The 12,950-nt window shown below is 50.3% G+C and overlaps 1 protein-coding gene across 3 annotated transcripts in view; it reads left to right on the top strand.

The window, feature by feature from the left end:
• The window catches only part of LOC135901912 (uncharacterized), a 253,509-nt gene that overhangs the window by 144,951 nt on the left and 95,608 nt on the right, over positions 1 to 12,950 (top strand). The window lies entirely within an intron of this gene.

The raw sequence follows: 12,950 nt of genomic DNA on the forward strand, positions 1-12,950 counted from the left end.
GCGGCTTGCAGAGGGCGCTCGCGGCGCGTGGCGTGACCGCGCGCGCGCTGGCGAGCGAGCGAGCCCCCTTGTTTGTACTACTAGCCTGCCAGATAGCGCTCTGGGCGCTGCAGCGTTCGGTCTGGACGCGCGCGTCTGGTTCGTGTCTTTCTGCCCCGCATTTTCGTGGTGCGGTTCCAGCCGTCGTTCCTTCCGTTCCGAGAACTAAGCGGCGGCGGCGGACGCCTTTCTTCTGCCTCTTCTTCTTCTCCCTGTGAAGCGGAATTCTCTTGACACCCGCTCACCACTTTCTCTTTGAACTTCTTTAATGCTGTTCTCCTTGTTGTTGTAGCTGTACCATGGGATTTTTATGACAAGTGTATACGGGCTCTACTGCACTACAGTCTCTCTCGGAGAGGCGAAGAGAGAGCGCCTGCTTTCGTCGCGCCCTGATTTCGCGTTGACTGATGATTCGGGTCCCACTGATACGTCGCGATAGGAGCTGGGCGAGTGTGTTTAGCGGAAGCGAAGGGCTCCCGTTTCGGCTTTGGCCCGAATTCGCCTTCATCGTCGTTAACGTTTCCTATAGCTTCGGCCGCTTGCTTGTGCTGCTGCCGGCTATAGCGCGATATAAGCTCTCTTGTCGTACATTCTCGATAGGCGATGATGAACGGCCGGGCGCATCTGGACTCAATCATGGGTGAGTCTTCGTTGCGTCACGAACCTCAGTATAGGAAGATGGCGCGTGCGATACTCAAATACCTCGAGCCTGTGGGTTCGGCCAGGCAAGTTTTATATACTGTGCGCTTCTCAGCGCTTTGTTTATTCTAGCCTATTGACGAAGGAGTAGGCTAAGTTGGAAGCTTCCTCTTCGAAAACTAATGTTGAATTCCAATGGCGGAGGCGGAGCAGCCGACGGACTCGGCGAGCGAGCACTCGACTCTGGCGCAGAGCAACGCCTCCAGATCCGCGAGCGGAACAGAACCTGCGCCGCCGGAGCAAGGCGGAAGCGGAAGTTCTGTCACCGAGTTACCCAGGATACCTTGCGTGTTGTCATTTCATTCCGCTGTTTGCTCCCAGCACCGCCGCACCGGTCACTTGTCTCTTCAGCGCCGTTCACCTGTTGTTGTTTTTTAAGTGCGGAATGGATATCTCGCCAAGCGTGCAGCAGCTTTTGCTTCGTCGCGAGTCATGACCGGTGGCGCCTCCCAGCAGACAAACGTGGTAAAGGAAATACGTCACGCAGAGTTCCGGTCCACTCCGCCGATTTTGGCGGAGCATCTTTTTCTACTCCACGGAGTGACTCCCGCTCCGAATCCACTCCGACTCTCTCGTTGGAACACCTTACTCCCGCCCTCACTCTGTCATTGGAACAAATCTGCTCCGAAAAGAGCAGAAAAACTTGCTCCGACTCCGCCATTGGAATTCAACATAAAACAAATAAACGAATAAAAAACAGTACAGCAGACTTATGCGATCGACCTTGCATAACTTCTAGAGAAGCTTTTCTTTTGAGCAGTTGCATTAAGAATGTTACGAAACCACACACTTTAATACGTTGTCCGCGTAGAGCCAATGACATGGCATCATACCATGCATATTAAATGAAATTGACTGAGCGTTTACTAATCTAAATCAGTTGTCTGTTGTCCGCAAGAATCCCCAGGGAAGCCTCCCAGCGCACGTATTTCGGATTAAATCTTTCTTGGCAGCTTTCGGTTCTGCCTGACGTTTCCGAAAGCACGTTAAATATGGAATAACACCGTATAGGAAATGACTTCTCATTGTAGCTGATGTTTTGCGCTTCTCGCACTTCCTGGAATAATTGTTGTTCCAAGAAGTATAGAGAGCGTCAGTTAATGTTGATTCAAACCACGTATTAAGCAATAAGGTACCAGGTGCTGCTAATGGTCAGCTGCCAGCTTATGGTCGCTTCGTGGAGGAGCGGTCATTGCTAAGCATCCAACTTATGATCACCCTGGTGCGTAAGTGCACGTACAGCTGGACGTGCCACGCCTGCGCGGTTGAGTTAGCCATGACCCGGGGAGGTCGTAGCGTGGCATTTCTTCTCAACAGAACAAAGGATACACAAAAGGAAGAGTGTTAGCAAGCGTCACTTCTGATATGTGCGTTTAACGGCTATCGTCCTATCGAATCCCGGATGCGGACGCCACATTTCGATGGGGGCGAAATGCAAAAAAACACCCGCGTCCCGGCGTGCATTGCCAGCACATTAAAGATCCCCTTGCGGTCAAAGTTAATCCGCAATCCCTCACTGCGGCATGTCTAATAATCACATCGTGGTTTTGGCACGTCAAACCCCACAATTCAATTCAAGTTTCCCACCGGCGAAACGGAACCCTTTCGAGTCAAATGATTGCCACAATAACGCACCAAGAATCGCAGGTGGCGCTTGTGTCTCTTTCAACGTAGCGTCCCCGTGTACGCTACAGGGACACGACCATCGGCTTCGATGTCTCTATTTGGATTACGTTGCACAGTGCAAAAACTGAGTCCTTGTTCTCGGTCGATCACTTTCGGCAGCGCGAAATACCGGGATCGATGCCTCACTGGAGTATAGGCACTCGGGCAATGCCTTAGCCAATAAACACGAGCTTAGAGATACATCTGCGAAAGTAATACATCATGAGTACGGCGCGAGTGAACAATAACAGCAACACGTTGCACTGCATCGTGCGGTTGTCACTGCATATTACCGCGCTGCGAGAAAAATGACGACTATCAGTCGCGCCGTTAACGCCGTGAGGCTCTCCCTGAAACACGACAGGCCGGGCGGAATTGTCGCACGTGGTACACAAGGCGTGAGCCGCGTGGATGGATCGTGCGACTTTAATCTACAAAAGGCCGCGGTTCCCCCAGCGCGGCGTGTTCTCTCCGTGACAAATGAACGCTCCAGTGGAGACAGGAAATGAAAGCTGCCCGCCAAGCGGCTTATAATAGGTGCGCCGCAGCGCGTAGGGGGGTAACGCGACATGCGACAGCCACGCCGTCTGGCGGGACGCGAAGCGCACTATTGGCGTGACGGCGAGCGAACGTTTTTGGCCGTCCGGCACGCGTCGCGGGCGTTTTGTTTGCGGCCTGCATTGTGTGGCGTATACGCGCGTTTGGCGCTGGCCACGCTCGCGCTGCTGTGTTGCATGCACGTCGCACGTGCGGTGAGATCACGACGCTCACGCTCCCTCGGCCGAAGCGCGTATGTGCGACGTGCTTTTTTTTTTTGCGCATACTGTACGTGCGGTGGTCGGCTAGACTGCCTGTACGCAATATAGTACTTTCGCATCTGCGGCTGCCGCTACTCGTTACTCAAAGTGCCAGATGTACGTTCGCTCCTGTGTTGTTCATTTCATTTTCTTTTTTTTTTGCTCGTATTGCATGCGCGTGGTTTCATACGCTCGTGCAAGAACCTTTTTGTGTTCCCCTGACTTCCGCGTTCCTGCACCAGTTATTGGGTGGGGAGAGACGTCACGCGGTTTCTTTACCCCGACTCCCAGGTTGTATTATTATATTTTGCGTATTCGCGTAGTGGTTACGTTTACACAGTTCCCCCTGTGTCCTGAATGGTGCAGTTTTACTTAAATGGGCTCTTCTTCGCCGTTAAGCTTGACTCTGCTCTGTCGTGGCGTATGGCAAACAGTTCTCAAAACTTAGTTCAGTCTTTGGCTCCTTTAGAATACTCTGCAGTACGTCTATACCGGCGAACAGTATCCACCGTGGTTGCTTGGTGGCTTTGGCGCTGCGCTACTAAGCACGATGTCGCGGCATCGAACTCCGGCCTCGGCGGCCCTGCATTTCGACGGCGGCGAAATGCACAAACACCCGTGTACTGCGCATTGGGTGCACGTTAAAAAACCGCAAGTGGCCCCGAAATTAATCCGGAGTCCCCCCTCTGTACGGCGTGCTTCATAATCAGATCGTGTTTTTAGCACGTAAAACCCCAGAATATCTTTTTTAATGAAGAGGTAACTATGGGCCCTAGGATATGCTGTGAAAACGAGCTACGTCACTGGCGAGCTGGTTCGGGAGACGGCTTCGGGACCCGTCTTTCGTTCTTACGCCTCTGCTGGTTCGTCATGCAAGCCCCTCCTCCTGTTGTTACTGTGGCCGATTTGCTATCGTTGGAGCGTGAGTTACGAATAAGCCTCAACGAATATTTCTCGTTGCGTGTCTCTATGAGCTCAGTCAAGCAGATTGAAGACGTGCAGTTTGCGGGGCTCCTGTGTACGCCTATATTAAATGTAGAATGACAGTGGTCGGACAGGGGATGTACGTCGTCGGTGCCAACGTCGCGACAACGGGGCTGCAGCTCGGCTTCGTCAGAACACCAACTGCCCCGTTTTTCTTTTCTTTTTTTTTTAATGAAGATGCGCGCCCCTTTGTGGAAACGCTGGCTCCAGCGACGCCTTTTCTTCGACTGCAATTATCGCACTTCAAGCCTTCATCTTTGTGCGAACATGCCATAGTGTTTTTAGTCAGAAGTTGCTGGATCCGAATTCTTGCAGGAATCTAGGTTTCATCGCTTTCGGTGTTGCGTATACTCTCTCTCTCTCTCTCTCTCTCTCTCTCTCTCTCTCTCTCACGTGACGATGAGGTCAATTTGGAGCTCTCGCTTTGCGCGACAAGGAAGCCTACCGCGTGTTTCCGTATAACTTATCAGTGCATCGATGAGCACGCGCGCACGCGCGCGCGTGCCCGCATGCATAAATGCATGCATACGAGTGCGGATCGCCGGAATGGCGCTGTATGTGTAAGCGGCGCGCCGTAATTGCCTCATAAGGCGCGCGGGCATGTGGGATGGCTCTGACGAAACGCGAAGTTCGTTCGAGTGTCTCGCGACACTCCATTATGCGTGGCCACGCTCGATTATGCGTCGCGCGCCCGCACACCCGCGTACTAAAAAAAAAAAAGAAAAAAAAACGTTGCGCAATCTCTCGCCGTACCTCGACGACGACTCTGATGGCAGAGCGGCTGCTGTTGATGCAGAGTGTGAGTGGTCTACCAGCAGCGACCGCTTCGCGTCGCGGGATCGTCGGGCCTGCGTGCCCCGGCGTTGGAGAAAGCGCGCCTCCCGGGCAGCAGACGAACGTTTAGGGGGAAGGTGGTGGTGGGGTTTGCATTGGCCAAACACGTGACGAGTGAGCGAAGCGCCTAGACGCCAGGAAAAGACGGACCGAGTGCTCGCGTCCTTGCGCGTATTTGCGCTTTCGCGCCTGTGGGGTCTTTCTGTGCTTCGTGCATGTGTGTGCATACGGGCATGCATATATATATATATGCAAACGCATATGTTATGCATATTATATATATGTGCGTCCTTTAACGCGTGTTTGGCCTTGTGTGCGCACGCGGAAGCAGATATTCAAACGCGTAACTGTGTGTGTGTGTGTGTGTGTGTGTGTGTGTTGTGTGTGTGTGTGTTTGTTTGTTTGTGTGTGTGTGTGTGTGTGTGTGTGTGTGTGTGTGTGTGTGTGTGTGTGTGTGTGTGTGTGTGTGTGTGTGTGTGTGTGTGTGTGTGTGTCGCCCTTGCGCTTCCACGTTTGCGTTCGCCTGTTTACGCACCGTCTCGAAAGATGCGCGCACCGACCTGGTCGCCCGCCTCGTGGCGTGGTGCGTGTTCGCATATATAATGTCGCGCGCATCTCAAAACTGGCACGTGTGTTACTGCGCAGTGACTGCACCGCTTGAAATGATTCACGCATTTGTGGAGTGAGCCGTGTTTCGATGGATGGATGCAAAACTTTAATAAGGTCCCGAGGTACGCGACTCGGCGCGCTGCGGGCCGCTCCCACGTTGGGACAGTCAGGTCTTGCCCGACCGCCGCATCGTGGGCCCTCTGGACAGCCCATAGTTGCGCCCCGGCATCGGGGCTCTTGATAGCGGAGAGCCACTTGTCCTCGTTGATTTGTTCTGTCCCTCGTAACGAGGGGCAGAACCCGTGTTTCGAGAGATAAATGTATGCAAAAATAAATAAATGAGATAATGATGGAGCTGCAGAAGGAATCGGGCAATATATGTTCTTTAGCAGGGTACTATGTTCGGCGAGTTGGTACATAGCCAATAAAAGTATTGTAGCGCGGTGTAAAATACCATACGGAAGAAGAAAGACGACAGAAAGAGCTTGCCCAACTTGCTTTATGTCGTCTCTACTTTTTCTCCGTTATGTTATTTTACATTGCGCCACTATACCTCTGTTACATACATACATACATACATACATACATACATACATACATACATACATACATACATACATACATACATACATACATACATACATACATACATACATACACACATACACACACACATACATACATACATACATACATACATACATACATACATACATACTGGTAGAGTGATAACTATCCTATATAGTGGGTTACAAGTCAACGAAAGGTGCAACGTCTTTGAGTAACGAGTATAATGCATGGAGCATACGGAGAGAATGAGCGAGTGGCTCGATTGATTGACTGAGTTATGGAGTGCGTGCTTTCTAAAAGTCATAAAACATCGTGCTTTGTGATCTCGTCGGCCTATTATCGCAGCTTGCTCCCACGACGGGAACTTCCCAGAGCCTATTCACCCCGTATAATATTCCCACTGCTCATTGTGCTCTCATCGTCGCGTGGCGCATCTCTGAACCCTGTCTCTCATATACGGAACAAAAGGACCGGATGGTGACTGTACAAGTAGAAATAGAAGACAGTGAGAAAGAAAGGTTGGAGGGTGACATCGTTTCGTTTTTTTTTATTTGAGCTTGCCACGATATTATATTCCGCGTGAATAATTAAATGAAGGAATTACTGTCGAGCACGGCTCTTAAGGGACTAAGCAGGAGGCACGGTAACTCCCCGTCGGATGCGCTGGCGTCGCGGGGATGGATCATCGCCGCTTGGGCGTTTGATCGGGTCGAAACCCCGCGCAAATCAAAGGCACGGAGAGTGTACCCATGAAAGGGATGCAAATGCACGATAACGGGCTCTCTCTCTCTCTCTCTCTCTCTCTCTCTCTCTCTCACACACACACACACACACACACACACACACACACACACACACGCACGCACGCACGCACACGCTGCAGCGGAAACATCGATCAGGTTTCGTATCGTGCAGTCGGGCGTGTAGCGCCAAAAGCAAGTTTTTTTGTCTTTCTTCCGTTATTTATTTATTTTTTTTGCTTGAGCAGAGTTTGGGGTAACTCTTTTATAAACATGCAGCTCAGTTTTTTTTTTTTTAGAGGGGGGGGGGGCTTGTGATGAAAAAGCGAGCGCAACTCGCCGCCTTTCTTCTCAGCGTCGTGTTTCATCTGTTCGCCGCGAACTACAGCATGAAGTTGCGCCAACTATTCCTTTCGCGCGCCATATTGGTTTGCACGTAACAATACACCCGCATTGTCCTGTTCTTTAAATTAAATTTTAATTTCATCGTTGACATGAAAGGTTAAGCGACATTGCGGCATATTTTTTGCCTGGCTGAAAGAAAAACTTCTGATTATATTTTGCAATAACCACTTGACTGAGTCTGTAATCTATTGAGCTCTAAGCATTCTGCTTCGGATACGAGCCCCTGTAGGGAATCATTCGCTTTTACCAAACTTGTTTTCGCCGTGCGCATTCATGCACTGCGAAATCCAACGCGCAGGCAGGTCTCAGAAAAAAAAAAGGCAAGTTGCCCTGTGTGCGGTACTGAAAAAATTACTGAATCTACGCCGATTGGGAAGGACGCGGCGCTTTAGTTGTAGGACGCTAGCACCTGTAGCGGGATGTCTGCACGTATGGCTATAAGTTTGCTAGATTTTGACAATGAAAGCGTGTATGTGCCTAAGGGGGAGCACTGGTGCAAGAGCAGAAAGACGTGTGCTGGAATGTCGATTGGTCAGATTGATTCTGATTAATTGAGTGGTTTTTAGGTCCCAGAGCAAGGCTAGGACTATGTGAGACGCCGTACGCTTCAGATTCATTTTGACGGCCTCAGTGAGGCTCCTTAGCGTCCAACCCAAAGCTTGGTATACGAACGTCTTTTTGCGAGCAATAAAAACAGCGCTAAACGACGGGACGAGTGAAGGGACACAGACAACGGCGCTGTGTCTGTGTCCCTTCACTCGTCCCGTCGTTTAGCGCTGTTTTTATTGCTCGTAGTCATGAACCAACCAGCCCAAATGCGTACTCTTTTGCAGTCTTTTTGCGTTTCGCCCCATCGAAATATGCGACCGCCCGCGCCGAGAATCGAACCCAAGACCTCGTTCGTGCTCAGCAGCAGAGCGCCGTAGCCCCTGCGCCACTGTCGTCACGTGACGGTGTGATACCTTACGATACTGTATAGTGTACACGTCACCTCGGCACGACGGGACGCAAGCGGATGAAATAAAAAGAACGAAGGAAAGAAATAAAGCGTATGGTGCTCCCAAATGTGCATGGATTGTTAGATATGGAGCTGTTTCCTGCGATTACTTCGAGTTCCCCAGACCACATCGGTTCGCAGCACAGCTAATTGAGGAATGCCGAAGCAGGAAAGCACATTCCAGAGGAGCGGCCGAGCAAACAAGTTTAAGGCAACAAGTTCACGTGCCAACAAGTTCGTGCGCCGCCGGGATTAGCAGGTGGGCATCCGACAATGGAGCATGAGCAGCCCTCCCCTTCTCCTCGTTAGAAGTGCATTGCCAGTCTGCGAGGCAAGACCGCAGAGAGCCGCCAAGTGTGACACCGCGACACGGGCGCCTACCATTGGCTGAAAGTGGCGTCATCGGAGTGGACTCTCCCATTGGTCAAACATGACGTGACTTACAGTGCTCGAAGGGTTTATAAGAAGCCTTCCAGAGAGACCTGGCATTCTGGGACATGCCCTGATTCCCTGATTCACCTCTCTCGAACTTCTTGCCGCGGACCGCAGCGTCCGAGTTGCTGCCGGCCCGTAATGACTGTACGACTGTTACCTGTCGCTCACCTCCATGTAAATAACGTAAAATAAACACTCCCAAGTTTGGTTTTCATCCCGACGTCCCGTCCTCCAACCCCTACAGGATCCGCTTGCTGCATAAAGGGTAGAACCAGAAAGCTCTGCATTGAAGTCAACGAGGGCATTGGAAGCCGCCATATAAACGTGAGCATGGCGCACAATGGCAAGAGTGCGCGTATTGCGAGGCCATGAGAATGGGGAAGTAATAAGACCAGCCCGGGTGAGGGGGGGGGGGTTGTTGTATACAAAAAATTCGCAATATCGAGCAGAACCAGTTCGCATGTTACTTATTAATGTAACTTGCCCGGGCGCGCCCTCTGGGAAATCATTTCCCCGACGGTTTCTCCACTCCCCCCCCCCCCCTCTTCCCCGCCTACTCGGTGGAAGGGTTCGATGGGTTGGAACCCGGGGTATTCAAATCCCGTTAGTCAATTACCGTAGCGCGGGGCGACTTGGCCCGGATCCCTGCCGTTGCTCTAGCGTAATCGGAAGCGAGGCACCACGGGCACGTGAACGTGGGACGCAGAAGAGAAATCACGTGCTCGACCTGCATTCTGCGTTATGGGATAAGGCCCATCGTTGCGAATAACCCGCTCCATTACTCAGCTATAACTTAGCGTTCTACGCTCCGATGGAGCCGCCCGCTTGCTGCCATCGATCAGCAGGGGGCTTCAGAGGCAAGAAAAGGGGGAAAGAGATTACCTCGCTCCACCGACAAGTAAGTCGCAACCCCGTATTCAAAAAATGCATCTTAACTTGAAACTCATGCTTGAGTTGATCAAAGGACGCTTGGCAGGTACACAGTTAAATCGTCATTAACGAAATCGCTGGGACCTTGGAATTAGTTCGTCGAATCTAAAGACTTCGTTCAACGGAAGGCACACGAAAACGTCATCGTATTCAAGAAATTTGCTTTTTTGTCGACGTACGCATTTATCGTTACCCGCTGAACATGTCTTGTGTTCTTTAAAGGGGGCGCCTAACCTTTTGACATGTATCAGTGGCATCCATGACGTGAACTGAAACCGGACATATCCGTATTTCCACAAGGAACTCCGTTAAATTTAGCGGGCCGCTGAGCTCGCTTCGTTGTTGTGTGGTTTTCAAAGCATAGGGCTCCGTGAATATGTGTCGGCCAACTGACAGCACTTCTTTATATGGCAAATATCGTCTAATCAGATTTAGGTAAACCGAAGTTAGGTTGATATGTACATAGAAACAGGCGAATTCACGGACGTACATCATAAAATAAACGCAAGTCAGTTCTGCAGAAGCTCGCAAGGTGGAGGAGAGTACAGAAATGGAAAGAACAGGCATCCATCCGAATCGTAGCACGTAGCTTCGTGCTACAGTTGGGGTGAATGCCAATTTTCCCCTTGCGAGAGACACCCCTTACGTTAGCGCTGAAATATTGTAGTATCGAAAGTTGTAATAGTTGTAGAGCGCCAACAGCAGTAACAGGGAAATGGTTTCAAGAGCGATATTTTGTATAATTTATTTATCTTCGCGCGGAAACAATGTTCGCTCTTGTGGAAAGGAAAAAAAAACGTGAACTTCCGTTTTTCTATTTTTTTTTCGTTAAGGTATATTAACCACCGTATGCAGAGATGCAACTTAAGTCGAAGCACATGCTTGACTTGATTTAGATGACGCCTGGCGTTAACGTGCCCAAAGACGCTCACTGCTTTTTCTTCGGCGCGTTCCCGATAGGCGTCACTCGGATCAAGTCAAGCATGTGCTTCGACTTAAGTTGCATCTCTGCATACGGGGGTAAGAGCCAGCTATTTGCGCGTGTCACTTTAGCTTGGCACAGAATGCCTTGGACTTTGCTATGCCTAATGTTTGCGTGTGCTCGAAGGCACTACATAGGCCCTTTTATGAGCGGTCTCCCCCCCGCCCCCCAAGAAAAAAGAGGGAAAGAAAAAAAAACGCTTTGGCACGGCCTCGCTGCGATCATGCTGGCCCGTGTAGTGCTCTAACGTTCCCTATTCTCTCAATGAAAAACCGTAATGATGGAAACACTAAATTTTGTTTGTGTGTTTGTCTGTCTCGTATACATGCGTACATGCGCACATGTTGCGGTTTTATCGTCTTTATCGTGGGAGTTTTCTAATATTGACTGTTTTGATTTACTACAAGCGGCGCACCTTTAGCACCGGCTACTCTCTCTCTCTCTCTCTCTCTCTCGTTAATCACTGTCATCCTTGAAGCGATATCTGAGCATTTTGTGCTCCACACAGTTGCACGTATAAGTCGAGTACCAAGGGCAATCTGAATTCTGCTTTTTCGTGGAGCAATTTTCTCTCTCGATTGTTTCATTCATTCGTCATTTCTGCGCGCAACTCTCATCTCCATTTATGCGGCCAATCCACCTTTCGCAAGAACGGCGAACTTTTTCCAACTCCTGCATTTACAGCGTTCTTGTCAAAACGTGCTCGCCGGCATTCATTTGGAACCTAACAAAATCTGACAAAATACCTTGCATCGTTTATTCTTTTCCTTTATCAGCATTGATTTGCAGTTTTGCATTAGCGTTATTAATATGCATGCCTCATCAAACGCCCCCTCCCTTACGCATATAAGACGTTATCTTTTTTTCCGGTCACGCTGGAGCTCAATTTCGAAGCGCGCCTTGAATTATTGATCGACGCATTACTCGCGGCAGACAGCGAGTCCGCGAGCGCGCACACTTTTATTTTTTTTTTCATTTCTTTCTCGAAAGTACGCGCAGTACTTCCAAGATTGGATCCCAATATAGCGCCTTACTTCAACTCTGCCGTCGTCTTAAGCAGCAGCACATAGGTAACTTGTGTCTGCGCTTCACTGCATCACATAAAGATCTGTCCGAATCAAGGCCTCCACCTAACCCCGGCTCTTTTATTTCCCACACTCTTTCGCTGTATCTTTTTGTCAATCTTTTCTGTCGCCCGTGCGACGGCAATTCTATTGCCAAGGATAATGCAAATAGGGACCGTATTGGAATCAGTTCCACAAAGAACGGATGGCGCGCGGCGGTCCTTGGTGATTTCTAAACGAACCCGATAGGTTTTAGTTAAGGAAGCTAGCTAGCTCGTCGCAACTTGTGGAATTGGCGAGCCGGTCAGTAGCCACCGCTGTAGGATCTCGACCCTCACTGTGTGCTGTATTCCGTCTTTCTCGACCGTCTCTGCCGCCGTTTTATCTCTGCAAACGCTTTCTTTTTTTGCATGGTGTTCCGGACCGATGAATAAAGGCTGTGCCCCGGGCACTTCTTCTTGTTCTTGTCTTGGCTGCAGAAAGATCGCTTTCTTGAGGCTTCTTTTCTTTTTGTCTACGAGCGCGCCTGGGAAAACGAGCGTAGAAATTTGTTGTTTCCCTTGAAAGAGGAGCCGACTACGCTTTTAGGACAAAATGCGGTGGATGAAACTAGCCACGGAGTAAAGCAAGGAAGAAAAAAAAAAGCGGGAAGGGAAAAGCTTTTTCCACTTCCTGATGGCGCGGTGCCTCGGGAGGTGCTCGGAAGGGCGTTCTTGGCAAAACGCTTTATGTTCCTTCCTCTCCTCTTTCGAAGGGCCCAAATTGCAAAGCAGGAGAGTGGGGTGGGTTGTTCGGGGGGGACAGTCAAGGCGGTAGTACACGCGGCTGCGCGTTGTCGAACGAAAGCTGCAAAACAGCCCAGAAATAATGCAGGGAAGAAAGACCAGGGTGGATCACAAAGTAAAAAAAAGAAAGAAAAAAAGTAACGGGAAGCCGGTTGCACTGTTGTGCTTCCAGCACTGCTAAAGCAAAACACACAAAAGTTGGCACGCAAAACGTGGGGAGCGAGCGCGCCGCTTTTGCCTACCGGCATGCGCAACCGCAGCGCCTCCTTCCCGCCGGTTTCTCGGCGGCAGTCCAGTGTCGCCGCTGCCGTGCACCCTGCGCGCGCTGATTGTTTTATTATTATTTGTTTTTCTATGTTGCTTTTGAATCCCCCGAGCTTTCTTCTCTGCTTGGATGCTTGAAGCGAGGAGCGCG

The sequence above is a fragment of the Dermacentor albipictus genome, chromosome 9, assembly GCF_038994185.2.
Source record: "Dermacentor albipictus isolate Rhodes 1998 colony chromosome 9, USDA_Dalb.pri_finalv2, whole genome shotgun sequence".
In the NCBI taxonomy this organism is placed as follows: Eukaryota; Metazoa; Arthropoda; class Arachnida; order Ixodida; family Ixodidae; genus Dermacentor; species Dermacentor albipictus.